This window comes from Chlorocebus sabaeus, chromosome 8 (assembly GCF_047675955.1).
Source record: "Chlorocebus sabaeus isolate Y175 chromosome 8, mChlSab1.0.hap1, whole genome shotgun sequence".
Lineage (NCBI taxonomy): Eukaryota > Metazoa > Chordata > Mammalia > Primates > Cercopithecidae > Chlorocebus > Chlorocebus sabaeus.
The window spans coordinates 42,313,828-42,339,064 of NC_132911.1; the positions used below are offsets into that span (position 1 = coordinate 42,313,828).

General features: G+C 41.6%; 1 protein-coding gene across 5 annotated transcripts in view; it reads right to left on the minus strand.

The window, feature by feature from the left end:
- SLC20A2 (solute carrier family 20 member 2) overlaps window positions 1-25,237 on the minus strand; it is a 127,212-nt gene that overhangs the window by 83,198 nt on the left and 18,777 nt on the right. The window contains exon 1 of one of the 5 annotated variants that reach the window (XM_007962341.3): window positions 3,040-3,951. The exons of the other annotated variants lie outside the window; for them this stretch is intronic. The gene's annotated coding sequence lies outside the window, so the exon portion shown is untranslated. Of the gene's footprint in view, window positions 1-3,039; window positions 3,952-25,237 lie in introns of those variants that run through there. 5 annotated transcript variants of the gene reach the window in all.

Below are 25,237 nucleotides of genomic sequence, written 5' to 3' on the forward strand. Positions count from 1 at the left end.
TATTACAGTTGACTCAATATCCTAAACCAGTGCAGGGTTAAGTAACTTGTTGAAGTGCAAACCAGTTCAGGAAGGGAGAATCCGGAACTCCAGATTTCTACCTAAATATCATTTTATGGAGAAAGATGCTTTGATATTTATTGGACTTTATAACAAGTCTATCCCCTCCACATAATAATAATAGTTTCAGGTGCAAGTGAAACTGTGAAGCTTCTCCTCTTTGCAGGAGGATTGCAACAGAGGACTGAGAGTGGGGGGCAAGGCTTCTGCGGTCAGTCTTGTCACTTGTCCCCATCACTTCCCAGCTATGGAAGAGAAAGGGAAGGCACAGCCCAGGTGGCACAGCTGGCACAGCCCAGGTGGCAAAAGCCCAGAGGAGCTGAATGCTGAAGTACCCTCAACCCACCCCACTCATTTTGTTTCCCTTTTCTTCATTTTCACATTTTTTTCTGCCAGTGTAGTTACTGAATGTCAGCGGCCCAGTTTCTGTGTCCTGCCTTGTTGTAGCATGTGGGTTGGAACTATGCTTTCCTTGTGCACTGCGTGTGCTGTGGGGTGCTTAATACATGCTAAATTATGACAGCAGTCCTCTGTATGCCCGAGAAGTCAGTCTTCCTCCCGAGGGCCATATCCCATTTTGTTACACTTGTGTTTAAGACGGTCGGACGCTGAAGGCATCCCTCCTGCTCCTTCCACTTTAGGAGCAGGTGCTCCTTCCACTTTAGATGAACAGCTGGAACTCACATAACATAGCCTCTTCCGACAAGATTTCTTTTAGAGAAGGAACATTCTAGGGACGTGATCACTGAGCATCCCAGCTCCAAGCCAAAAGGCAACCTGTTACATAGCGCACTTCACATTTAGCCATGCAGGCAAGGGACCCATTAAAACCTCATGTGAGTGAGGGGGTCCCAGAGAAAACGTTCCTCTCTGCGTTCCTGAGAAACCCCTCAAAGCTTCCGAGCAGAAGGCTATCCCTCTAGGCAGAAAGTAACAGTGAAATAAATCTCCTGCAACCGGCAGCGGTTCTGTCAGAGCCTCTGGGTCTGTAACTATTTTAAGACGTGGAGGAGTAGGATAAGAGCATGGGCAGCTGGAGAGAGTGGCTCCAACAGGGCTGCAGGGGAGACGTGTGGTCACCTGCCGCGTGGGGACAGCAGGGCAAGGGCAGGCGGGCTCGGCTCCTGGACTCCTCCTGAGGCCACAAGGCTGACCTGTTTCTCGGCACCTGGGCCCCCTGTGTGTGACTCTGCATAGAGCTCATCATGATTTGTCGCCCAAGGTCATAACCAGTCACGGCCAGCATCATTTCACCAGGCACACGGGGTAGAAGCAGCAAAGAGAATCGCAGCACCGGCAAACATGAGGAATTCCGGCACTGACACTTACATAATGAAAACCATCTCCGCTCTCACTCACCGCTGACACTCTCAGCACGTAAATCATTAAAACAAACACTCCGCAAGTGTTTACGTGCATTTTAGCAACTCGTCATAAAGCACACGCTTCCTAGTAGTAGAAAAACCTACAGAAATGTCTGTGAAATTAAACAACGGATAAATTCGAATCAGCTTTTCTCCTTTTGCAGGACTAAAAACTACAATAAGTCAAGTGAATACTGGCTTGAAAACTAATACCCAACTACAGTGTACCTTTAAAAATGCTCCACTGAGATTCTGATGGTGCCTTATTAACAATTAAAAGTAAGAAGTAACAGCAATAAGTCAGAATTTTTTGGATAAACGTATACATTATGAAGGATTACTGGAACGAAACCCTTTTTACTGCTGAAGATGACATTAGAGGCTTCTGTTATCGTTATAATTCACCTGGACAGCAAATTTCTCTTCAGCTCAGTAAAAACTAAGTATGAAGTAAGTTTCTTTCTAAAAATAGCCCAAGAACTCAGTACTGCTTTTCTTTCTTTCATTCTTTTCCTATTAAATGGAACACTGAAATATTTCCTTTCATTGTTGACACTTTATGTCATTTGCATTTAAAATCAGACAATACACAGTAACAAAGAAGTCTTTAACTACATCTTTTCAAAATAGGAAAATGGCATTCACAATACTAACCGAGGACCTGCCTCCTTCCTTGCTCTAGAGTTGACAGGCACAGATAGCTGGTAAGCACCTATCCTACTGCCTAGGAGAATTGTTTCATTAACATCTATATTCCTAAAGCTGATACATTTACTTGCTAATTGATGAAGAAATTCCTGCCTGGTTCCCTGCTGTAAGCAGACTGTTTGGCATGAAGTCAGTCCACACTGCAAACACACTTCTAAATAAGCAAGGTGATTCAAATGTAGTTTAAAATATTCAATATCAAAATTTTTTGTGTTCTTCAGTACAAATTTAAGTTGGCAATAACGTGTTAGATGAACTGCAGTTAAGGTTACAGAATCCCATGGTCTTTGGTTACTTTTGATAACTAAACTCAGTCTAAAAGAGGATGCTTTAAATTATTCTCTAAAACCTTCCTCCTAAATTAATTTTTAAAAGTGCTTCTCTTTAGGCGTATATGGGTTTATTTTTTAGCACAAAATTCCCCTTAAAAAGATAAAAACCTGTCCATCTGTACATTAAAGAAAATTACATTTGACACTCCATTATTTCTACAAAATAAACTTGTAGCACAGAGTATGACAGGAATTAACTTTTAACATTTTTTTTTCTCAAGAGTTAGGTTACCATAGTAGAAAATAAGCTCAATGACACAATACAATGTTTCTGTATTTACAGAAACCATATCCATTAGTCAAATATTTTAACATAAAATAATAATCTACAGATTGCTTTTGCAAAAATAAGAAAGAATCGAAAACTTTTTCTTGGGAAAATTGAATGAGGCAGATTTATTGCACTAGGAGATATTTAAAGAAAAACCTTTTGCCACCTTTCTTAGCTTTCTCTAACGTACCAACCTCAAAGCTTCCAGTTTTCCCAAGAGATAAACATTACTATGACGGTAACATTAGGAAGATTTAAGGAGAAAAGAACAAAGAGAAGTCTTAAAATTCCACCCAGTACTTACAAGTAGTTTCCAAGAAAACTGAGCCACAATTCTTCAGAAGACTGCTCTCCTGATCATAAACACAATCTGAAGTCTAAAATAGATATCCTATCACATTAGGCCGAGAAGTCACATTTCAGCTTGCTAACTTCTACTTTTACAACTCATAGAACTAACCCCGGCTAAAATTAACCGCAGCCAAGCGGCAGGCAGGAACACGCTGATTTGCATCATGTGTGCCGGGATTTATTCACTAGGACAACATCGGTGTCCTCTTAATGGGAAATGCGGCCAAGGGGCGTGCCCTGGTGAACAATACATAGCATCATGATTATGCTAATTACTGAATTCAGTCCAATAATGCTAACTTCTTTTAAGTTGTTTTTGCAAGTACTGACAAAGAGAAGGAGTAAGCTTTTTCCTAACAGGCATTCACTTGATTTTTAAGCACATTCAAATCAGACCAAACTTTGGCAACAAGGTGGCAGTGCTGTGTGCTCTTTACAAGCAAAAGCAAAGCAAAAGGACATTCTATTCGATTAAACAGCGTGATTAGATGCAGCACTACATGAAATTAAATAGAGAACATACATATTGGAAAGTCCATCCACCAGAACCCTGAAATAACAGCTTTTTCTTTCTCTATAATGAACTGATTGCAGGGACTTGCTTTCTGGCTCTGCCTCCTTCTGCACCTCCCAAGGAGTAGCTATGAAGACACAGATTCAGTAATAAATCACAACTGAGAATAAACATCTCAAATATTTGCAAAGGCATTGTCCTTGGCAAGAAGCATTTTAAGGTGGATTTACTGCTTGGCTAGAAAAATTGTCCTCTGTAGGTGACGGACCATCTACAGAGCATGTTGGAACTCAAGCTAACAGGTAAAGACACCAAGCATACAGCTGATACTTAAAAGAAAATCAGAACATGAAAAACTTTCTCTCAAAAACATAAGTACAACTTATAACGAAGACATTAACTGCTTAGTATCTACTCAAGATGGTTTAGAATAGTTTGCTTTAGACTAAGTTCTGATGACATATTTTGCTCTTATTGGACACTCTATGAAAGATATCAAAGCACTTTACAAACATCAATCAAATCTCCAAGCATCTTTGGGAGATGTCGTTTTCCTCTTTTTTTCCACAGACGGGTAAAAGACAGGGTAATTCAATTTCAATGACTTCAACCAACCCTGGATCACCCCATCACCTCCTGAGCCCTTTATAACATCTTCCGTATTAACCACTTATCTATAATCCTATAGACCTTTTCAGAGCTGTTTGTTTTCCTCATTTTAAAATGTCATGTTAGTTTGGACTTCAGGAGGTTCACTCTACTTGACACCCAGATGCCAGGCCTGAACTCCAGGGACTTAAAAAGCATTCCTAGACTCTCTCTTGCAGGCAGGCATCCTACAACATGGATCCCTAACACAAGGCGATGCCCTCAGGAGGCACTGTCTATCTGCAGCCTGCTGCCCAAAGTGCAAACGGTTGATCTTCATTGGCGTGAGTTGGACATCACCAGCACAATCTCCCTCCTGTTGTTTACAAACACTGCCGGCTGCTGGCCTGAGACTGCATCCCCTCGGCCTAACCTGAGGCTCTATGCCAGCACCTGCCCCACCTCTGCAAGAGGGTGGCTGGTATGCATTCCCCTTCACTCCAACCCAGAGTCAGGGGAGGCAGCCATTTCCCACTCTGTGCTGAAAGGAGAGAAGTCAGCACTCATCAAAGATGGCTAGCTGCTAATGAACAGAATTGTTCTCAATAATCTACCGCAAACTCACTCCAGAAGTCTTAATGCCAAAAAGGACCTTGTAAGGCTATTTTTGACACAATATTCTTATCCTATTATGTCATAGTTCAGGAGAAAAGTCTCTAAGCCAAAATATTATTTCTGCCCTAAACCACAAAGTAAGAAAAAGCAACTACACCAAGTGCATTTCTGCATCAGAGTTTGTATTGGAGAGGAGCAATCTGATGTATGATGGATCCTACATCCATTCATCGGAAGGCAGGGGCCCCTGAGCAATGCTCCGGTTCCTCACACATCAGATATGCCTAGTATGACTCTGCTGTTTCAACTGCAGCCACACTTGTTCCACAGTGGAAGAACCAAAGCATTCCAAATAAAACAGTGCCTCCTCCAATTTACATTAGTCATTCTGCTGCTTCCTTTTCATTAGTGAAACTACTTGAGTCAACAGTGCTTTTGTTCTAGGTATAGTTATGACAGTAGAGAAAAATCTGTATCAGAGTACCTTTAAAAGCAGAGTAAATTCTTCCCGTTTGTTCTCATTAATTTTTGGTGGTAGAGGAGGGACAGGGAAGGCAGTGACCTATGGGATCTTTAGTTCAACGAATCCATGAAATTAAAGAAAATTACTGTGTTTATGAATCTACACTAATGAATTAACCCGGATACCAACCTTCTATGAGCAACTACATGTATAATTTAAAATTTTCTAGTAGCTGCTTTTAGAAAAGTAACAATAAAGAGGTAAAATTAATTTAATAATATATTTTATTTAACTCAATATATCCAAGATATGATTATTTCAATGTGTAATAATCATAAAAACTATTAATGAGATATCTTCATTCTTTTGTTTGTACTGCCCCAAGCCTGTGCAATCCAGTGCATATTTTACAATTAGTACATTCCAATCTGGACAATCCACATTTCCAATGCTTAGTACTCACATGTGCCTGGTGACTATCATAGTGGAAAGCCTGAGTGTACAAATATCTTCCTGACAACAGCTTTTCTACAACATATACTAATATTTACGTGTTTGTGGGCAAGTGCACACTTACATACACTCGATAAACATCAACTAAGATATTAGGCATATAGGATGAAAAACACCTAGTTTTTGTCCTCAAGGAGCTCAAAGTTTAGACACTTGGCATTCATTGTTTTTTAGAGCTAGGGTCTCATTCTGTCACCCAGGCTGGAGTGCAGTGGCACAGTCACGGCTTACTGGAGCCTCAACCTCCTGAGCTCAAGCAATCCACCCACTTCAGCCTCCTGAGTAGCTGGGACTACAGGCATGTGCCAGCACACCTGGCTAATTTTTAAATTTTTTTGTAGAGACGAGGTCTCACCATGTTGCCCAGGCCAGCCTCGAACTCCTGGGCTCAAGTGATTCTTCCACCCCAGCCTCCCAAAGTGCTGGGATCACAGGCATGAACTACTGCCCCTGGCTTCTTGGCATTCTTTACCTTTGAAATAATAGCAAAATATTCTGTGTTCTCTGTGTGTCTTCTTCTGGAGAGAGAAATTTCTTCATCACTTCATTAAAAGAGTCTGTGTCTCAAAAAGGTTAAGAGCCAGGAGACTAGACTAGCAGCAGATGCTGGGAGAAATGGAGAGCTATGGAAAATGAAGGAACTGAGATAGATAGAAGAGGAAAGATCCGAGGAGAAAGAAAGGACTAAAAGGAAGATAAATAAACAAAGAAGACAGAAGAATTTCACTGCTAGACATGAAATTTTAGTTATAAAATCATACAATAAAAATTGGCGGCCAGGCATGGTGGCTCACGCCTGTAATCCCAGCACTCTGGGAGGCCGAGGTGGGTGGATCACGAGGTCAGGAGTTCGAGACCAGCCTGACCAACATGGTGAAACCCCGTCTGTACTAAAAATACAAAAAAAATTAGCCAGGCATGGTGTTGCACGCCTGTAGTCCCAGCTACTCAGGAGACTGAGGCAGGAGAATCCTCTTGAACCCGGGAGGCAGAGGCTGCAGTGAGCCAAGATTGCGCCACTGCCAAGATCACACCAGCCTAGGCAACAAAGTGAGACTCCGTCTCAAAAAAAAAAAAAAAAAAAATTGGCATGTTCCAGTTACTATGACAGGTGCTGGGGATAGATACAGAGATGAAAGACAAGGTCTCTATGTCCAAGGAGTTCACCTTTTAGTGACAGGAACAGACTCACCCAGGCAGATACAATACTTGGGTCAAGTATAAGATGCAGTTTATGTGTGATGTGCTATGGCTGCAGCAGGGAGAGGAGGGAGGGTGCCACACAAGAGGGACACAGTACCCTTTCTTTTCTTCTTTTTTTAATTGAGAAGATGTCTCACTCTGTTGTCCAGGCAGGAGTGTGGTGGCACAATCTTGGCTCACTGCAACCTCCACCTCCCAGGCTCAAGCGATCCTCCCACCTTAGCCTCCCAAGTAGCCGGAACTACAGGTGTACACCACCACACCTGGCTAATTTTTATATTTTTTGTAGAGATGGAGGAGTTTTGCTATGTTGCCCCGGCTGGTCTCAAGCCTATGATAGGACAGTAAATAAATAGGCTGGGCTCGAGCGATCCACCTAACTTGGCCTCCCAAAGTGCTGGGATTACAGGCGTTAGCCACCATGCCTGGCCCCTCATTTCTTAGATGAAGGTTATTTTCTGATTAAATTTTAAATTTATGTTCTGGAATGACTCAAGATTCTGCATTTTACTTTGGAACCTTAGAAAAGCATGGATAGGTCATGGAGAAATCAGGTATTCTAAAATATTTTAAAATGACATCTGGAAATAGCAGTGAAGTTTCTATTCTGAGCTATTTATCATCAAATTGAACCTGGTTATTTGATCCAACTATTTAAGGTTGAGGCAGGAGGATCACTTGAGGTCAAGAGTTCGAGACCAGCCTGGCTAATGTAGCGAAACCCCATCTCTACAAAAAACTTAGCTGGGCATGGTGGCACGCACCTGTAGTCCCAGCTACTTGGGAGGCTGAGGCATGAGAATCAATTGAACCTGGGAGGCAGGGGTTGCAGTGAGCCGAGATCATGCCACCACTCCAGCCTGGATGACAGAGTGAGACTCTATCTCAAAGGGAAAAAAAGCCACCAAAAAATGAACATTGAAAAAAAAACTCAACTTGTTAGGAATTCTCTGTATTTATTTATTTTGAGACAAAGTCTCGCTCTGCCACAGCAGTGTAATCTTGGCTCATTGCAACCTCTGCCTCCTGTGTTCAAGGATTTTCCTGCCTCAGCCTCCTGAGTAGCTGAGATTATAGGTGTGCACCACCATGACCGGCTGATTTTTGTATTTTTAGTAGAGACGGGGTTTCGCCATGTTGGCCAGGCTGGTCTCAAACTCCTGACTTCAAGCAATCCACCCACCTCGGCCTCCCAAAGTGCTGGGATAACAGGCGTGAACCAAATGTGCCTGGCCTACGTTAGGAATTCTTTGGATTGTAGCTGTGGACTCACAAAGACCTGGGTTCAAAATGTACCCCACCACCTACTAGCTGTTTGACCTTGAGTAAGTGAGCTCACCTCCATGACTCGGCTTCCTCGCCTGTAAAATGGGGATAATTATCCTGACATCAAGGGTTGGTGTTGGAAGGAAGTGAGATGTATATAGCACAGGCACACAAAGAGTCTCAATAAACGGCCGGAGCTATTATGCTCACAGCAGGTCTAGCAGCAGTGTGGTACTTGCTGAAGGGCAATTTGGGATATCGACTGAGTGTGGATTAAAGGCTCCCTGTTTTTATAGCATGAAGCTTCTTCAAAAAATAAAATGTTGAAAGGAACTTCAAATGGTTGTTAAGTATTTCAGGAAAACCAAGGTCTGTTAACTCCTTTGGAAAACTCTGTAGCTGCGCCAGCCTGTTTAATTTTCTCCATGATATGGCCTCATGTCCCCAACCAGAGGTTAGCACAGGATTCAGGGACACTGACTGAAGAACACAGGCGAATCACGTGTCTGGGCAGATAGCTGCTGTAAAGTCCCCCTATTCCTTCCTTACCCTAGGGAGTCCCTTCCCGCACTGACTCTGGGCTTGGCCAGTAGGACAAGAGCAAACATAACGCTGGGCCCTGGAAAGTGCTGGCGCGTGGGGGCTCACCCTCTCTTGCGACTCCAAAATGCCCTGCCCTGGCTTCCCTACTGCATATGAGAAGGCCACATGGAGTGGGGACACGCCATCACTGCTAAGTCCCTGCTACCGGTCAGCCCACTGAGTGCTGATGGGTGGGTCAGGCCATCCTAAACCACACAGCCAACCAGTTGCCAACTAACTGCAAAGTCCAGCCAGGCTCGCTCAAGCCAGAATCACTCCGGTGCCGTACAGAACTGTGATGTACAGAAATAAATGTTTGTTTTTTTGAGCCACTAGTATCAGGTGGTTTGTTATGCAGCAAAAGCTGACTAATACATATTCTCCAAAAAGGCTGCATGCTCAGGAGGGCTACACCAGTGTGATCCACAGCCATGCAGTCTTCACACTTCAGAAATGGACTCTATTCACATGCATACGAACAGAGAGCTCTAACTCTACACAGAAGAAATTGTTATCTTCTTCAGCTAAAAAAAAAAAAGACGTAAACTCTTCAAGACAGTGCTTTTAAAAACCCTGATAAATGGCTAATTCAGCATAATTTTATGACAGTTTTGATCAGGATTGTGAAAGGAAAGGCAGCATTATGACCGCTGTTGTTTGAATACTCATTTTAACATAGTTGATTTTAAAAATTATATTAGAATTATCTTGGGGTTTTCATACTGCTCTACATTCAGAACAGCCATCGATTTAACAAACATTTGTTAAAGCACCATCAGGAAACTCCCAAGCATTTGCAAGATTTGTATAAGTGGCAGGATGCCCATGACCACAACAGAAAGTGGTGTCAACGACAGTTCTGCCTTTAAGAGGCTCATAATATGATAAGAGTCATGACACTGGCCATAAACTTATCATATAAGGGAGTAATTAGTAAGCATCCCAAAAGTTAAAAATTCATTCCAATAGGAACATAAGTAACGAAGAGGCTTCCAGTTGTGTTAATCAAGAAAGGTTGGCCGGGCGCAGTGGCTAACGCCTGTCATCCCAGCACTTTGGGAGGCCGAGGCGGGTGGATCACCTGAGGTCAGGAGTTCGAGACCAGCCTGGCCAACATGGTGAAACCCCGCCTCTACTAAAAATACAAAAAAAAGTAGCCAGGCATGGTGGCGCACACCTGTAGTCCCAAGCTATTCAGGAGACCGAGGCAGGAGAATCCGCTTGAACCCAGGAGGGAGAGGCTGCAGTGAGCCAAGATCGTGCCACTGCACTCCACCCTGGGCAACAGAGCAAGACTCTGTCTCAAAAAAAGAAAAAGAAAAAAAAGAAAGGCATCTTCAGCCAGGTGCAGTGGCTCACACCTGTAATGTAATCCAAACACTTTGGGAGGCTGAGGTGGGAGGATCGCCTGAGGCCAGGAGTCCCAGACTAGCCTCAGCACCATATTGAGAGTCCATCTCCATTTTCAAAAAAGGGATCTTGGAGGGAATGGTATTTGTTTTTGTTTGTTTTGAGATGGAGTCCTGCTCTGTAACTCCAGGCTGGAGTGCAGTGGCATGACCTCAGCTCACTGCAGCCTCCACCTCCCAGGTTCAAGTGATTCTCCTGCCTCAGCCTCCCAAGTAGCTGGGATTACAGGCATCTGCCACCACGCCTGGCTAATTTTTGTATTTTAGTAGAGATGGGGTTTCACCAAGTTAGCCAGGCTGGTCTTGAACTCCTGACCTCAGGTGATCCATCTGCCTCGGCCTCCCAAAGTGCTGGGATTACAGCCCACCACACCCAACCTGGGAGTGGCATTTGAAGGGAGCCTTCTCCTAAGCTCTCAACAGTGGCAGGAGTAGGAAGAACACTATACAGAAGCCACACACAAGCAAAGATGGAGAAAAAGGAAAGCTATGTTTGTCTAGGGGACAGTTTGTACTGAGATTCAAGCTCCATCAAGTAATAGCTGCTTTGATGACTAAATTACTTAATTTTTCCAAATCTAGGCTATAAAGTATCCAATGAAAGTGGCATCTGCAGCAAGGTTGCCTGGTTCAAATGCCAGCTTCATCACTCTGTAGTTGTCTTGGGAAATTACTTTCTCACTGTGCCTTCATCACTTTTAAAATGGGAATAATAATTATACATGCCTCATGGGGTTATTATGAAGACTAAATGAGTTTTCTATTTGTAAAGTATGTAGAACAGTTCCTGGTATAAACGTTTTGTTAAATAAACTTATATGTTTATGCACATACAGCAAACAGATAGATATATATAGAAAGGCATGCATAAGTGTAGATATATATAGATACAGCTTTATCACCAAGAACAGTACCTGGTATGTAGAAAATGCTAAACATATTTAAATGTTTCCCTTCTTCCTCCTTTGTCTGGAGTCCATAGAGATCTAGAGCACCACGTCAGACACATTTCATGCACCCCAACATCATCCTCCACTCAGTTAAAAGAACACAGGCTGTCCTTCCTCTGCTTTCACACTGGAAGCTTTCTCCTTTCTCTTGGGGGCAATAATTCTGCACTTGCTGATACAAGATGCTAGGCTTAGCCAGGCACAATGTCATGCCTATAATCCCAGCACTTTGGGAGGCCAAGGGCATAGGATTGCTTGAACCCAGGAATTTGAAAACAGTCTGGGCAACATAGTGAGATTTTTTGTCTCTAAAAATTAAAACAAAATAAAAATCAAAAAAAAATTAGCAGGTGCAGTGGTAGCTGCCTGCAGTCCCAGGTATTTGGGAGGCTGAGGTGGTAGGATCTCTTGAGTCCAGGAGTTTGAGGCTGCAGTGAGCTATGATTGTGCCAATGCATTCCAGCCTGGGCAACAGAGCGAGAACTTGTCTCAACAAAACAAAATAAAACAAAACAAAAAGATGCTAGGCTTGAAACCACTAGAGACAGATACAACACGGCCACTAGCTTCAAAACAAAAGAGCACTAATACCTTATGTGATAAATGCACCTCAAATGGAAAAACAAGCACAGGCTTATTAAGTGCAACCTTCACTTCTATAATTTATTACTATGCAAGCTAATCTAAAACAAGAAACCCTGAATGCAGTAAGATTTTGGAGAAAAAGTCAAACATTAGATTTACAGCCACAGTAATCTGAAAGTCAGGTTAACAAAAACCTTACTAATCCCAGACTAATTTGGCTTGAACTAGATATGCATCTAAACTGAAAATACTTCTAAATGCAGTTTTATTATTTGAATCAACACAATGTTAAACTGAGTTTCCTCTGTTTTTAAAAGGAAAGTACTAAGGATAATTACTGGATTATACTAAAAACAAAACAAAACAAAAAAACCCACTAAAAGTGCTTGAAAATATTCTACTATGTTGAAATAAGTAACATTTTCCTGCAATTTTATAGTATTTACTTCTTTAGAAACCACTTTTTCACAGGTGTCACCAAGGTAAACTTTATCCATCACAAACAAAACCTTATTGCCAATTTTGTATTGGGTAGAATGTGAAATAATGAGTTGTGCTAAACTGCTAATCATAAATATCCACTTCTCAGTTTATTCCCTCCGATAACAGGAAAACTATTAAGTATCAGGCAACAAGCTACTGATTGCCTAAATCTTTTGATACATGGTATAAAATACGAATTTTTGTGATTTAAACCTATACTGTTTCACAATCATTCAAGTCTGTTTCAAGAGCACTTAGAGTCTTTAGGTAAGGATTACCCTACTTTTAACTTGAAATTTAAGACTTTCTGAGGAACAGAGGGCTGTAGGAGTCTTTTAATAGAGCCATATTCCTGGGTTCAGTCAAACTGAACCAACCGCTAGCTTTGAGACAGTAGGCAAATTATTTAACAGAGTTCTCCCTGCCCATCTGTAAAATGAGGATAAGGATTCATCCACCTTCTAGGACTGTTGCAAAAATGACTTAATGCACATAAAGCACTTACATCAGAGCTTGGCATGGATTTTTGAAAAAAAAAATATATTTTATACATGGATTTTTTTAAAAAAGAAAATATACATATAATTATATATTTTATATGTAAGCTATAACATATATGTATTTTATATGTAAGCCCTATTTCAGGTAGACAGGGAACTTGCAGGGTATGCCTGAAGGGACCCTCATAATGACAGCCAAGAGCCTCCAGCTTCACTGTGAATAATTTCAAGTCTATTCTCAAGGCTCCTGCTCAAGACTCTGAGCATCTGTGAGAGGCGCTTGAAGGGCAGATGCCCACGTGTGTGGTGGAAGACAACACTTGATACCAATTTTCCAAGAGACATGGAAATCAAGAATTTGTTTTCTAATTTGTAATAGTTTTGCTGTAAATGGGTATGATCTGTTTTCAAACAGATAAACTAAGAAGTGGTCACTTTTGGCCAGGTGCAGTGGCTCACACCTGTAATCCCAGCACTTGGGAGGCCAAGGCAGGTGGATCACAAGGTCAGAAGTTCAAGACCAGCTTGGCCAACATAGTGAAATCCCATCTCTACTAAAAATACAAAAATTAGCTGGGCATGATAGTGGGCACCTGTAATCCCCGCTACTCGGGAGGCTGAGGCAGGAGAATCGCTTGAACCTGGGAGGCAAAGGCTGCAGTGAGCCGAGATAGCGCCACTGCACTCCAGCCTAGGTGACAGAGCAAGACTCCATCTCAAAAAAAAAAAAAAAAAAAAGAAGTGGTCACTTTTTAGGGTAAGCAGTTCAAAGTCAAGCTCAAATTAAGAAACAAAATATTCATAAGAGGATCTAGTTGCACTTGGCTATAAGAACACAGCAGGTGGCTACTTCCACAGGTCTCCTGATAAACGTACGTGATTGTATCCTTAGGTACTAAGTCTTTCATTTAAAAAGTACTAAAAACATGAGTGTTCGTTTTCAAAGTAGCTGTGATAAGCAAAAAACAAAGAAAAAAAAAACCACCAAAAAACCATAAAACCAAACCCAGAAGGATCAACAACTCGGCTCTCAGAACTATAATAGCCCAATAATTATAATAATCCAAGAGACCATTCTGAGAAATGCCAGAGACCAGTTCCTTTATCATACAGGGGGATGGTTCACAAAAGAGGAGTGGACAAACAGTACTGGGATAGTCATGGTTGATTGTAGACCGCAAAATAAAAGCCAATTATCCATTTTAGACATTAATGCTTTCATTGTAAGAGTTGGTTTCTTCTTTTTGACATTATATTCTTCCCTCTCCAATTGCCAGGACAGGATGCATTTCTCACTTCTTTGACTCAGATCTGTTTTTTAAAAATGCTCTTTAAAAACAACTGAAAATTCTCCTTTTTTGTTTCCCAAACTAAGAACCTTTTTTATAAACCATAAGGAACAGCTCTGGATAGATCCAGATTTCTTTATAGTTTAAAAAAAAAAAAAAAAAAAAAAACCTCAAAAAAAAAAAAAAACCTCAAAAAAAACCACCTCTTTTCTTTTCTTTTCTTTTTTTTTGGAGATGGAGTCTCACTGCTATGCTCAGGCTGGAGTGCAGTGGCACGATCTCAACTTACTGTAACCTCCGCTTCCCAGGTTCAAGCGATTCTCCTGTCTCAGCCTCTCGACTAGGTGGGACTACAGGTGTGCGCTACCACACCCAGCTAATATTTGCATTTTTAGTACAGATGGGGTTTCACCATATTGGCCAGGCTGGTCTAGAACTCCTGATCTCAAGTAATCCGCCCGCCTCAGCCTCCCAAAGTGCTGGGAATACAGGCCTGAGCCACCACACCCAGCCCAAAAATGTTTTTCAAATAAGATGGATAGAAATGTAAAAGCGCAGCATATTTATAAGGTCCAACCAACATTGTGGCTTTGAAAAAGAAAACTCTTGCCCTTCTTATTTAAAATCATTAAAGTAATAAGCAGCTAGTTAGACAAAGAGCATTCAGGTTGCTCATACACAGCAGATCAGAACTATGCATGCCCAAATCACAACATCAGATTAGTAGTCACTGTTCTTTGTATCAGCTTTAAATTCACCATCTCTTCTCATAAGAGTGTTGTGGTAGTCAGTGCTCAGGAAAAATAATTAAGATAAGGAACGAATAACACAAAACACCCCTCAAACAATATCCAACAGAGTATCTCTGAGATCATTTACTAAAGTAATCTCTCTCAAAACCACTTTTATGCTTAAACTAATCCTAGGCACTGAAAAAACAGGAAGAATAAATTACATTTAACTTGCCATTCTTTAGAATGCTGGACAATTCTGAGATGCATGGAGGAAAAAGTATTAAAAATAGCCAAGAGAAGGATTAGGCAGCAGCTAAAACACAAAGGCCAGGGGTGAGATCAAAATTAGAAACATATAATGTCTGGAGAACTGTCCATATAAGGGCATCTTCATATCAGTAACTCAGTTGGAATAATCCACCGGGCAGAATTAACAGCTGCCACTATCACAGTGGCTGCCTCTCCACCTCTCATTCAGAAACCGCTGGAGTCTTGGGAGACACATATGACATGACTTTATGCTGTTACATTCAGACAGTCAATGTTTGGGGGTATTTTAAAAGCTGGTCTTAACTTTCCTCATCCTAGATGATAAACTTCATATATTTAGATCTTTCCTTTTCACACAAGTATGAAAAAGCAATAGAAGAGGATAAAACTTTGCTGAGCACTTTTAACCACTCCTATACCACATTGACTTGCATTCCCTAACCCCATAGATTTCCTGACTCCCCTGAGTAGGCAGCTGGTTGTACATTCTCATGTGTTCATTTATCCATCAGGCTCTCAGGGAGCTTCCCAACCTGGTGACAAGTGCTTGAGAAAAGAAATGAATAGGATCTTATCTTCCAGGAGTTCAGTGTACCCTGGAAGACAGGTACATAAATAATAATGCAGGTAAATCCTGTAACAGAAGTAAGGGATGCAATTCTCTCTGGGGCTTGGGGAGATTGTGTGATGGAAATACCCAGGCAGAAAAACAGTGAAAGGCATTCTAGGAAGAGCAATCAGTACAGGCAAAGGCTCAGGGGTAGGAAACAATGTAGCAGGTTCTGGGAATAGCAAGAAGTATGTGTTTTGAATACAAGTGATGGGATATGAACGGGAGAAGAGGTAGAAGATTAGGCTGCAAAAATAGATTGGTGCTAGATTTGGGGCCTATAAGCACCATGCTAAGGAGTGGGTCCATTATCCTGTAGCTCTGAGGCTCTCAACTCTGGATACAAATTAAAATCTCCTGAGAAGCTCTAGAACAAAATGCTGATGGCCTGTTATTTGTTAGCAATAATACTTGGGTCCAGGCATCAGCAGTTTTTAAAAACTCCCATGTAGCAATTCTAACCTGTGGGCAAGAACCACTCTGGTGGGCAACAGGGAGTCAACACCACTGCATCAGCTTAGGATAGCAATAGAAAAACATTAAAACAATAGTTAATTGGGTAACAGTGTGAAGAGCAGATTAGAAACAGAGATTAGGGGAGAAATGTCCGTTAGTTTATACGCTACTGGAAACAGGCAAGAGATAAGAGTAATTATTAGCCTTTTTTGGGTTACTGACTTGCATGAATGCCAACGATAAAAGTTAAAAAGCCCTTCCCCGGCTGGGCACCGTGGCTCACGCCTGTAATCCCAGCACTTGAGGAGGCCGAGGCAGGTGGATCATTTGAGGTCAGGAGTTAGAGACCAGCCTGGCTAACATGGTGAAACCCCATCTCTACTAAAAATACAAAAATTACCTGGGCATGGTGGTACACGCCTGTAGTCCCAGCTACTTGGGAGGCTGAGGCAGAAGAATTGCTTGAACTCAGGAGGTAGAGGTTGCAGTGAGCTGAGATCACACCACTGCACTCCAGCCTGGGAAATGGAGTAATACTCCGTTAAAAAAAAAAGAAAGGCCCTTTTTCTAAGAAACATGCACGTATGTCAAAAAACATACATGTAATTTCTGGGGCTGATAAAGCTCTGTGAGTGATGGATTCAGCTTAGGGAAGCCTGGTGTAAAGGCAGTGATGGAAAAAGAGAGACTGGAGGTAGAATCATAGCATTGATGACTTCAGTGGGGAAAAGAAGAGGAATTCAGGATGACACTATCACTTCTAGTGTGAGAATTATAAATAATAAACATGTACTGTGCACCTAAGTGTCAAGAACTGTACGAAGCACTTAATGTGTATTGATCTCACTGATTTTTCCCAATTCTTTAAGACAGACTGATATCACATCTGTTTCATAGCTGAAGAATCCGAGATTTACAGACGTTAAATTGGCTTGTCCAAGGTCACATGGAGGTAAGTAGTGGGGCAGAATTGAATCCTGGACAGTTTTGACTCCGGAGCTTGTGGTATTAACCTCTCCCCATGCTACCTCTGATGGGTACCTGTGTATTAAACAGGGGTGACAGGAGAGTATGGCAGGAGTAGGTTTAGGATGAGCAAGGTGGAGTAGCGATATAAAAAATCAGTTTTAGACATGCTGTGTTCAAGATAATACAAGATATACAGATGACAGTATCTGTTAAATCAGAAAAAATCGGAAAGAGATCAAGAGGTGAGAGAAGAAAGTATGGTAACAGAATATAGTATTTCTGAGTTCTCTCCGATGCCAGCGCTGTGCTGAGTGCTTACTCACAATGGCAAAAGTCTATCACTATCTTTCTTCTGTAAGTGAGAGAACAGACCTGGGAAACCAGGGTCACATAGCCACTAAGTGCTAAAGCCAGATTTGAATCCACGAGGCTACCGTCCTAACCTCTAACCCACCCCCTGGCATTCTAAAAAGTAGGAATCCTGGGGTCATAAGTGGCTGTAGCCTCCCAACTATTCTAGGACTGCTAGTGTGTCTTAGAACAGGGGTCTAAGATACAGGGTTTTTTAAAAAAAGTTTTACATAAAAATGTTTGACAATATTTATGTATTTCCACAACCTCAAGGATTTTTATATTGTTTCAATTATCAAAGGGTCATAAGGGATAGCTTAGTCTCAACCAACTTCAACAAATATTGGCGGTGTACTTCCACAGGTCGGTATGCAAGCTTGGGTGCAAACCCATGGGCATGACACAGCATGACACCAGTTTTATATAAAACACAGAGCTGCTACGCAAGTCAGAAGCCAGGACAACTGGTCTAGTGGAGACTGCTTCCTGAAGCCATAGCAAGGACAGGAAGTGATGAAATTTCCTTTTTTAGTCATTTTTGTAATTTGGAAAATTGTGATTCTTCTCCTCTCTAAAGTAACCAAAACGAAATCTTAAACACTATCCTATAAGTCCAGACTAGTTACTTCAGGTAGAACAGCGGAGTAACTTATGCACTGCAGTTTCAGTAAAAATCGGTTATATTTCAATTCTCAGCAACTCTGAAAAACCTGTACTGACAATCATGTAGCCTTTGAGTCAAAAACACTCCTTCCATAAAAGTACTTTTAAAGGGAACACGATATTATCCTAGAATTTTTTCCTGTTTTAGAATTAAGGTACCTAAGAGAAGAAATGTAAAACTCCAGTTAAGAACTTCTGAAGTCCTGTTGTACAACCCTTCACTTAGAGCAGGAATCTGGTCTGGAGCTCGGACTAGTCCATGGCTGGGCTTGAAGGGTTCCCTGACCTGGGAGGTCACTGCTGTCCAGGGCAGCACATCCCATTGCTGGAGAGCTCTTACCACCGCAAGAATCTGTCTTAGACCAAGTCAAAATCCTTTGCCTTATAATCTTCACTCATTCATTCAGTTACTGAGCACAGAAGAGCTACATACCACCCTCTGGTCTTCCTATTCCCTAGTCTATAAGGGCTGCTACAACTCTCCTTTTATACCATCCTTCATATCCAACTACCAAACTCCTTTAGCAGCAGTTCCTGATATGACTTCCTTTCTCCATCCACCACTAGTCCTGCCTCCCTCGTTTGCCAATGTCTCATCTAAACTGTGGTTCAGAGACTAAAACACAATTCATCAAGGGTGCTCTAACTAGCCCACAAAACAGGACAACAGACTCAATGTAATCTAGGCATGCATCAGTGCAACCTGAGCTTGCTGTTTTTAGCAGCCACATCACAGAGATGCCTCACATAAGTCTGTGCCCCAATAAACTCTGAGCTATTTTTCATCTCGTGCACTTGAGACAGTCCACCACCCCCAAGCATTTCTCAACTCCTAGAGATGATTTATCCTTAGTATCTCATGTTGCTGATTTTAGAACATTATTACAACCTATTCAGATTATTCTGAAACTAGAATCTGCTATCTATAGTATTAGTCATCTCTCCTAATTTTATGTGACCTGGAAATTAGATAAACTTATTTTGATCCAGGTCTTTACAGAAAAAGGATACTGTGATTCAAAATGTGCTACTGAGGCTGGGCGAGGTGGCTTATGCCTGTAATCCCAGCACTTTGGGAGGGCGAGGTGGGAGGATCACCTGAACCTGGGAAGTTGAGGCTGCAGTGGGCCGTGTTCATGCCACTGCACTCCAGCCTGGGCAACTGCAGTGAGAGCCTGTCTCAAAAAATAATAATAATAAAATAAATAAATAAATAAACAATAAAATAAAAATGTGCTATTGATGGGAACTTAAGAGTACCTTACAGATTTTTTAGGCTTAGTAATATTCTTTAATTGACAATATAAATATATTATCAATTTTAACCATATCTGTGGCAAGAGCCCCTTTGAAAATCTAATGAAAGCCATAAAATGTCCAAGTGTACACCATTTTGCAATCAATACCATGTGGTTGACGGACCTCCACGAAGACCACCATGGGCCTTCTGTTAAGGAGCCCCATCCTAGGGATTGTAGGGCCTCTGGAGAACATCCTGGTTGCCAGGATTCATCAGTATCCAAATATTCCTAACATAGTTGATTTTCCTATTAAAGCCCAACTTAATACCCAGAAAGAGTCAATTAACTGGAAATCAACTGACACTAATTCATTTATTCTAATAGAGAAGACATCCAGAAACTAAGAAATCTGACCAAAACAAAATCATGGATTATAAGAATACTTTAGGAAAAAAAGCACAAGTCCCTAAGGTTGTATGTACAAAAACATTGTTTGTAGTGGCAATTTTTTTTTAAGAATTATTTATTTATTTTTGAGACAGAGTCTCGTTCTGTTGCCCAGCTGGAGTGCAGTGGTGCAATCTCGGCTCACTGCAACCTCCGCGTCCCGGGTTCAAGGGATTCTCATGCCTCAGCCCCCACAGTAGCTGGGACTATAGGTGCGTGCCACCACGCCCAGCTAATTTTTGGTATTTTTAGTAGAGATGGGGTTTCGCCGTGTTAGCCAGGATGGTCTCGATCTCTTGACCTCATGATCCACCCACCTTGGCCTCCCAAAGTGCTGGGATTACAGGCGTGAGCCACTGCAACCGGCCAACCTTTTTTTTTTTTTTAAAGAAAGGAAACATCCTAAATGTCCATTCAATGTCCATTCACAGGGAAATGGTTGACTATATTATTTTACATAAAGTCATACCAAATGGCTATTCATATTTTATTCATAATGGCTATCAAATTTTATTCACATTTTTTAAACAAGAGTTAAATCTGTTTCTATTGACCTGGAGGCATATCTATGATATACTGAGGAGGAAAATCCGGCTTCAGAATCATGTTCAGAGTTTGAGCCTATTTGAAAAACAAAAATCTCACAAACCCTATGTCATTATACACACTTTTGAGTACAGAAACAAATGGGGAGGAATTCCCATAGGCTATGAACACGGGTGGGATATTAACTCTTGTATTTCATTCATCTGTGTATACTTTCTCTTGTTACAAGTAAATATTGTTTTACAAAGTAAAAAATTAAGCTAGAAAAAGAGAAGAATATGGCCCACAATAGCTTCCGTCAGTACTCAGATGGCTCAGTCCCACACTCCACACAGGTTTTCTAAATGCTCTATTTCCCAAAAAGTTTCCCACCCATAGTGTATCCTAGATGAAGCCCACTCTCCTTTTTGACTACTCAATGATTCTGAATTGCTCACTGTTTTGGGTATTTGATTCCACTTCATAAGCACTATTCTGCTGTACATATTAAAGCTGTGATCTGAAGTTTAAATGTGTCCACCATTCACAAATGTGATTTTCCCCACCCTCAGGAAAATACGAATCTCAGCAGAGCCATAAATAAAAGCTATGTGGAACGCACAGTAGTCCAATGTGCAGAGGACAGATGCAGGCAGTGTACTCAAACTGTAAGGCACTGAAATTTGAGCATAGATGCTGTTCCTATTAGTTCAATGGTTCTCGATCTTGGCTCAACAGAAGTATCACCTTGGAAGCATTTTTTAAAAATACTGGCCAGGCGCAGTAGCTCACGCCTGTAATCCCAGCACTTTGGGAGGCCGAGGCAGGTGGATCACAAGGTCAAGGGATCTAGACCATCCTGGCCAACATGGTGAAAGCCCGTCTCTACTAAAAATAAAAAATTAGCTGGCCATGGTGGCATGCACCTGTAGTCCCAGCTACTCGGGAAGCTGAGGCAGGAGAATCGCTTGAACCCGGGAGGCGGAGGTTGCAGTAAGTCGAGATTGCACCACTGCACTCCAGACTGGCAACAGAGCGAGACTCCAACTTAAAAAACAAAACAAAACAAAAACAAAACAAAACAAAAAAAACAACACCTGGGCGCCACTTTCAGAGATTTTAATTGAACTGGCCCAGCATGGACACTTGCTTTGTTTTTAAAGCTACATTTCGAATATTTTGAATATGCAGTTGGGGTCAAGAACTACTGCTTTTTATATTTCACTCTTTTCCTTCTCTTTTTCTAACTTCTTACAAAGAGCACTTCCTTTATCAGTTATGTAAAGGCTAGTCAGATACATCTGGGAAAGCCAAAACCTATGGACCAGCCCCTGCCTGTCTCCCATCCATAACCTGGACTGTCCTTATGTTGGCTTTTGATGCCCAACTTAAAGTGACTTAAATTTATGGCTGTCATAGTTAGGAGCCCCTCACATTCAAAAGAGTATTTGTAGCCTCACTCTAATAATTTATCATGTATTAGCCTGGGACACAATGATTTTATAAAACATATTAGGACCCCAAACATTTTAGAAAACAAAAGTGCCAGTGCTACTCTACCAATAAGTTGAAATGCTGTTGGACATTAGTCAATTAACGAGCTTCCCAATTTCCCACCTCTTTATGCTAATCTTTTTTTTTTAAGACAGAGTCTCACTCTGTTGCCCAGGCTGGAGTGTAGTGACATGATCTCGGCTCACTACCACCTCCATCTCCTGGGTTCAAGCAATTCTCCTGCCTCAGCCTCCCAAGCAGCTGGGATTACAGGCACCCACCAGCACACTTGGCTAATTTTTATAATTTTAGTAGAAAACGGGTTTCACCATGTTGGCCAGGCTGGTCTCAAACTCCTGACTTCAAGTGATCTGCCCGCCTCAGCCTCCCAAAGTGCTGGGATTACAGGCATGAGCCATCACGCCCAGCCTCTTTATGCTAATCTTCGTATTTTAAAAATTCTTCACGTCCACCCAGGAACACCAAAAAAATAAATAAATAAAAATTAACCTCTACCACATTACAAGTAATTGATTTTTAAAAAACTCATTACTTGAAATATTTTTCCCATCCAAATGTACTATCTGAGAATGGTTATTATTCCCCACAAGAAAAAGCTCAATAAAACATTAAAAGGGATTCACTAACAAAAGGAAATAATATTTGAGTAAGTGTTGTCTTACAGTATACATAAGACAGGATTCTATATTTTGGACTCAGCTGCAAATTATACAGAAAGATATTTTAAAACAAGGGGCAATGTATATTATTTATAATGGTTGCCATTAAGAAATGACTGTTTATATATGCTGACTGCACTAGCATGTATATTCAAAAAAGTCTAATGTTCCATTTTTAAAAATTTGATCTGGCAATCACACTCTTCAGCATTTCTCCCACAGAAATGAAAACTCAGGTCCACAGAAAAACCTGTACACAAATGTTCATAGCAACACTATTTGTAAAAACTGAAAATAACCCAAATGTCCTTCAATGGACAAATGGCTAGGCTGTGGTATATCTACATCATGGAATACTACTCAGCAATAAAAAGTAACAAACTATTGATACTCAGGAGTCAATGCGTACTCAATACTCAATGGATCTCAAGTGTATTATGCTGAGTGAAAAAAGCCAATCTCAAAAGGTTGCATTTTGCATGATTCCAGTTATATAGTATTCTAAAAATGATAAAATTACAGAGATAAGAACAGATTAGTGGTTACCAGAGGTTAGGGGCTTGCTATGAAGGGGTAGCAAAGGGAAAGCCTTGGGGTGATGAATCGATTCTGTATTTTTCTTCTTGAGACAGGCTCTCCCTCTGTTGCCCAGGCTAGAGTACAATGGCACCATCATTGCTCACTGCAGCCTCAACCTCCTGGGTTCAAGTGATCCTCCCACCTCAGCCTCCTGAGTAGCTGGGACTACAGGTGCACCACCACCACACCTGGCTAATTTTTGTACTTTTTGTAGAGATGAGGTTTTGCCATGTTGCCGAGGCTGGTCTCAAACTCCTGGGCTCAAGCAATCCTCCTGCGTCAGCCTCCCAAAGGGCTGGGGTTACAAGTATGAATCACTATGTCTAACCAATTCTGTATCTTGATCGTGGTAGTGGTGACACAAATCTACACATGATCAAACTGTACAGAACTATGCAAACACTTCACCAATGAGTGCATGTAAAACAGGGAAATCTGAAAACCTCTGTGGGTTATTCAGATTTATGGCAATTTTCTGGGTTTTTGGGGAAAACTGAGTAGAAGGTAAAAAGGACCTCTCCGTACTACTTTTGTAACTTCCTGTGAGTCTGTAATCATTTAAAAACAAAAAGTTTTTAAAAGTTTGTGAAGAGGGTCACCTATTTAGGAGACATAAACCATTTTCCCTAACCTAAGTGAAGGTACAAACATGTAAGGGGGGAAAGATACAAATGGATGGCTAGAGAAGAAAAGACTGCCAGAATAACAGTGAGCAAGCAGCTGTCATGTGCCAGGTACTAGAGCCTATCTCATTTAACTCTACAGGCAATCCAATGAGGTGGTGGCTGATAAATATCCTTACTTTTCAGAGGAGGACACTGAAGGATGGAGAAGACAAGAAAGTCATTTAACCTCTGCCGGCAAGTAGCCAAGGTGTCAGTTAAGAAAGTAATACAATTTCAAAGCAAAAAGGATTAAGAAAAAGCACTACTGGCTGGGCATGGTGGCTCATGCCTGTAATCTCACCACTTTGGGAGACCGAGGTGGGCGGATTACCTTAGGTCAGCAGTTCGAGACCAGCCTGGCCAACACGGTGAAACCCTGTCTCCACTAAAAATACAAAAACCAGCTGGGTGTGGTGGCAGGTGCCTGTAATCCCAGCTACTTGGGAGGCTGAGACAGGAGAATCACTTGAACCTGGGAGGCGGAGGTTGCAGTGAGCCGAGATCGTGTCACTGCACTCCAGCCTGGGTGACAGAGTGGGACTCCATCTCAAAAAAAAAAGGTATTATTGTAGCAAAAAGGGTTCTTCTCTTCTTTTCTCTTTAGAGACTTGTTCTGTCACCCAGGCTGGAGTGTGGTGGTGCGAGCATAGCTCACTACACCTTTGAATTCCTGGGCCCAGGCGAGCCTCCTGCCTCAACCTCCTAAGTAGCTATGACTGTAGGTATGCATCACCTGGCTAATAAAAAAAAAATTTGTAGGGATAGGAGTCTCGCTATGTTGCCCAGGTTAGTCTTGAACTCCTGGCCTCAAGCAGTTCTCCCACTTTGGCCTCCGACAGTGCTGGGATTGTGGGCATGCACCACTGCATCCAGCAAAAAGGGGTTTTAAAAGTAGCTTATAGGCTAGGCGCAGTGGCTAATGCCTGTAATCCCAGCACTTTGAGAGGCCAAGGCCGGTGGATCATGAGGTCAGGAGTTCGAGACCAGTCTGGCCAATATGGTGAAACCCAGTTTCTACTAAAAATACAAAAATTAGCTGGGCGTGGTGGCGCACACCTGTAGTCCCAGCTGTGCATAGGCTGAAACAGGAGAATCGCTTGAACCCGGGAGGCAGAGGTTGCATTGAGCCGAGATCACGCCACTGCACTCCAGCCTGGCCCACAGAGCAAGACTCTGTCTCAAAAAAAAAAAAAAAAAAAAAAAAGTAGCTTAGAATAGATAGAGTAGGTAAAAATGCTATAGAACTGAATCTTAAATATGCCCATAATTCACATACAGCATGCAGGCTGAACACTGTCTCCCAAGAACCTCAAATCCATATTATACTTCAGCCTACAATAACTGAATACACTTGACCAGGGATATATTTGAAACTGTGGCTATTTTTATTAATCTTTCAAATTTTACTCAGAAACAAAAAGAAAACTAGCATTGATTTCCCCTTTTCAAAAGGTATCCACTAAATGGAAATAAATAGATAAAAGCTAAAATTCATAAATAATACAAA